Source organism: Crinia signifera, chromosome 8, assembly GCF_055691185.1.
Source record: "Crinia signifera chromosome 8, ASM5569118v1, whole genome shotgun sequence".
Classification (NCBI taxonomy): domain Eukaryota; kingdom Metazoa; phylum Chordata; class Amphibia; order Anura; family Myobatrachidae; genus Crinia; species Crinia signifera.
Window position 1 is genome coordinate 118,414,222 of NC_139224.1, and position 4,612 is coordinate 118,418,833.

The following is a 4,612-nucleotide window of genomic DNA, read 5'->3' on the forward strand; positions in this document are numbered from 1 at the left end:
GCTTGGACTTGGCGAACATGTGGGACATTAATGGACCCCCTTAGACTTGTAGTTCACCTGTAAAGAATGTTAAAATAAAGACACACACACCAAGAAAACTATCACTTTATTACATTTCTTTTACACCAATATACATTACCATTCCTCTCTACCAGGGGAAGCCATTCAGCCCTTACTGGCTGAAATCATCTCCATGGAGACGCCTACAGCCAATCAGGGATAAGAGGCTTTTTAAGCACTAAGGACAGTGAGATTCTCTGCTGGCAGTGCCGAGGAGACCTGGCTCACCTGCACTGTCATTGCGGGGTGAGCTGCGGCAGAGGACCTGCATGGGAGCTAGGAAAGGTAATGTATATTGGTGTAAAAGGAATGTAATAAAGTGCTTTTCTAGGTGTGTGTCTTTATTTTAACATTCATTTTGCATATGTATGCCATATACAAGTGGCCAGAGAGAAGATTCAGTGTACCAATTTTATGAGAATGTGGGTCAGAAAGACCAATTTACACTATAAATATAAAAATTGTAATAAAGTATGTGTCTGTTTCACTTTTACTTAAGTGAGAACATTCATTTATATTTTATAGTGTATTTCTTATATCACTTTCACACAGCGGTAGCTGAATAACCCATCAATTACCCAGCATTTGAAGCGCAGGAATCTAAAATTTAGATTCAGAGATTTGTTCTACTACACAGGATTTTCGCTGTGTGAAAGGGTCAACCCGGATCTTAAACTCCGGATCTCTGACCCTGGTCATTTGCAGGGTCAGAGACCCGGAGTTTAAAATACAGATCCTGAATTTCACACAGAAAAAGGATCTGTGTATTTCATGAAATTCCCAAGTGGACCTGCTTCACTCAGGAATTTAATTTTCTGTTTGAAAGAGGTATTAGAATCAATATAATCCATGGCTGATAGCTTTGTATGTATGGAACAAGACATTAGAAAATCACAATGGGTTCCACTTAGAGTCTGACATATTTGTGTCCCATGTGTCCACAGAACTTGTGGTCTCAAAACAAAGCAGTATTTGTACTCAGATGTATGTCAGGTGTGCAAATTCACTTACCCCAGCAGCAGCAGAGAGATACGACTTTACAGTGTTGGTTATATTTGCAAATGTCATACAACCCTATTTTTACACAATATAATGTGATAAAGTGTCATACATACCAGAGGAAATGGTGTCTTGACAGTGTTATTAATAAATGCAAAGGTTGCTTTTTCCATATAAAATGTAATACAGTACAAACACCCTGACATACTTCATTTACCGCTTTCAAAAGCCAATGGAATTCTTGTTTCATAAATAGTGTATATGAAAGTAAAAAATAAATCCAGATAGATGGTATGAACATATTATAGGTGGCAAGATAATGAATAAATACTTTTCAGCTGGAGTGGTTTGCATGCAAAATATTAATTAGAAGCAGCTCTATAGTAGAGATGTGTGCCAGCCAATTTTTACAGTATTGGTTTTGGATCCATCTTCCTCTGGTTTTGGATCTGTATTTGTTTTTGCCAAAACCGCCTTTGTTGGTTTTGGTTTTGGATCTGTATTTTTATGAAAAAAATCATGAAAACATCTAAAACCTCCAAATGTTGGCCTTTTATTAATCCTAAAGTATTATTAACCTCAATTACATTAATGTCTACTTATTTCCAGTAGATTGGGCCACCTCTTCTTCACACAATAATAATTTGTCCCCTCTGGAAACCCCCATTACAGATGCCTCTGTATTTGGTGGCTGTAGTTGCCAGCAAAGTTCTTCCTGGTGGTGACGCATAGCTGCCTACCCTACTGCATTCTGCAAGAGAGACCCTGAAATAGCAGCAATCTCCCTTCCTCCCTCATTAGTCTAGCAATCTCCCTCATTTCACCTACTGTAGCCCAAACTACACACTGTTACATTTTTGGGAATAAAAATCAATGAGCGATAGATACATTTACTTTGAATCATCAGCACCATTTCCCAGCACTTTACCAAGTATAGTAGCTCTTACTAACTGCTTTGGGGCTCATCTACATTAGATTCCTCAGATGTAGCAGTACACACCCATGCTTCTAAGTGCCATGTGCACGATCTCTTTTCACAATCTCTCCATATATGGAACTAGACACGCCCTTTGGGTAGAGCATGACACACCCCCTCAGTGGGGCGCTGTGCAAAATTCTACTACCAACTATAGTCTCCCTGAAATTAGTTTTCAAAAGTAGGGAAGTATGTGGTGATGTGATCTTACGTCGATTACTGACAAAGTTCCAGGCTGCATTGAAAATGTTCACAGAATACACACTGGAGGATGGCAACCAGTAAACCAAAGCCAGAATGTGCAAGGGCATCCAAATTGTCTTTCTTTTCCTGCCCATAGGCAAAAGGACTGTCTGACATGCCTATTTGGATGCTATTACTTAAATAATCATCCACCATTCTTTGGCCCTTATTCAGATCGGTGCGGATATTCCCGCATTCTTACGGAGCGGTCCGCACGCCACGGTGTTTTGCCGCATGCGGCCATCGTCCGTAGAAACGCCCACGTGTCCTCCGCATTCGGACGGACTCACTCTTTAAGAACAGGGCGTGTTTACGGACGACATACAAACCATGCGTGTGCGGGAGAAACACTCCGATTCTGCACGGTATTACAGAGTATTACAGAGTATGCTCGGAAATACCGCATCCGACCGGGAGCCAAGCGGTGCTACCGCCCGTAAGCGGAGTATTTACGCCAAACAACCCACTATTAAGTATCTTCTGCAATACATCACATGACCCACTTATTCAATTACCTATCCTCATAAAAAACTGCTTATTTGGAATTGGAATCAATTAGATGCCAATATATCCTTACAAGCATGCCTAACACATGCATTGCACACATTAACCCTTACAGCAATTTAAGTGCAATGGTTTGTATTAGACCCTGTGTAAAAGATTATAAACAATCTACACATATACTGTTTAATGTGCAAAGAAAACCAACAACTGTGAACTTGCATAAACAATTTATTTGAAAACACAATTAACATATAAATAAAAAAATATCAAATAATAAATTAAATCAGGAGATCTCTGAGGTCCTGCAGGTCGGCTAGCAGTAGCCTCAAATGGTGCTCCGCCCGCAGGAGGGCCCCACGCACCCCCTCATCTGCCGGTGTGGTGTCATCTGTGGGCATGTCAAAGGGGCAAAAATTAGTCATGTTATTCATGCATACATTTCACATACTGCGACATAAATTGCACAAATGCTAGGTGACATGTGTGTGTATATATATATATATATATATATCTATCTATGTAGAGAGATAGAGACACACATAGATAAATAGATATGACACATACATATATACATACATGCAAACTTATTTACTACATACTGTCTTTTTTTGCCTCTACCCTTTACTCTGCAGAAGACATAACAGTCATAGTGTTTCTTCTCAGTCACAACCCACCCATGACTAACCAATGACAAGCATGTCATGGCCTCCGTCAATAAGAACTTGTCACAATCTGCTCAGTCTAAGTTCAGTGATGGTTCGTGGCATGGGAGTTATGCAAATGTCAGGAATGCACAGTACACATCCTCAAAATCATAATTCTGTCTAAACCAACCTACAATTCTGTGAGGGCAAAAAAAAAATCTGAACTACAGGGGGTGTTTAGGTAGAGGAGGCTCCTGGGACACTGGCAACTTCTGACTCCATTCCAAGGTAGGCCGGGCCATACTCCATTTATAGCATACATCCTAGAGTTTATAAATAACATTCACCAACAATATAGATTCCACTATTTGATGGGTCATAATCTACGATTGCAGCAGGTGAATTTAATCCACAAATGATCCACTCATCCCTTTACTCCAGGATCCTGTTTAACTACAACGGTTATGTGGCAGTCAAAATGGAGCTCCAACCCATCCCACAAACCTGTGTAATTGAGAGGTGTCCTGGATGAAAGGGATGCCTTGGACACCCCATCTAACCCGTACCTGTATCTGTAGCTACCCACTTTGGGGTCTATATGAATAGTATTGGAACAAAATTTTTAATCACCAGTGCTACATAACAAATACCAGTACAACTACTTCATGAATGATGCATTATGTAAACATACCGATCTGCTGGGACTCCGGGGCTTGGCACGCCTCCTCCCCCTCGGAATCGGAATCCTCTGGGGCAACCGTGGCCTCCTCAGCCCCCTCCTCCGCCAGCTCCTCTGCCACCATGACCACGTCCACCTCCTCCGCCACAAGCACCTCCTCCTCCACCTCCTCCTCCTCCTCCACCTCCTCCTCCTCCACCTCCTCCTCCACCACCACCACCTCCTCCTCCACCTCCTCCTCCGCCACCAACACCTCCTCCTCTGCCACCAACTCCTCTTCCACCTCCTCCACCACCACCTCCTCAGGCACCTCCTCCTCCTCCACCACCTCCTCCACCATCTCCTCCACCATCTCCTCCAACATTTCCTCCTCCTCCACTTCCTCCTCCTCCACCCTTGCCGCCACCTCCTCCTCAGGGTCTTGGGCCTCCTCCTGGGCCAGGGCTGCCTCGGCCTCTTCACGGGCCTGTCGGGCTCGGGCTCGTGCTGTGTGGTAGAAAAAAAAAT

General features: G+C 42.8%; 1 long non-coding RNA gene across 1 annotated transcript; it reads right to left on the reverse strand.

The window, feature by feature from the left end:
• Window positions 1-2,992: 2,992 nt before the first annotated feature.
• LOC146027075 (uncharacterized) lies at window positions 2,993-4,209 on the reverse strand. Its single transcript, XR_014454653.1, has 2 exons — window positions 4,118-4,209; window positions 2,993-3,170 (listed from the first exon to the last, which is right to left on the reverse strand). It is a non-coding gene; the product is annotated as an uncharacterized LOC146027075 (long non-coding RNA).
• Window positions 4,210-4,612: the final 403 nt, after the last annotated feature.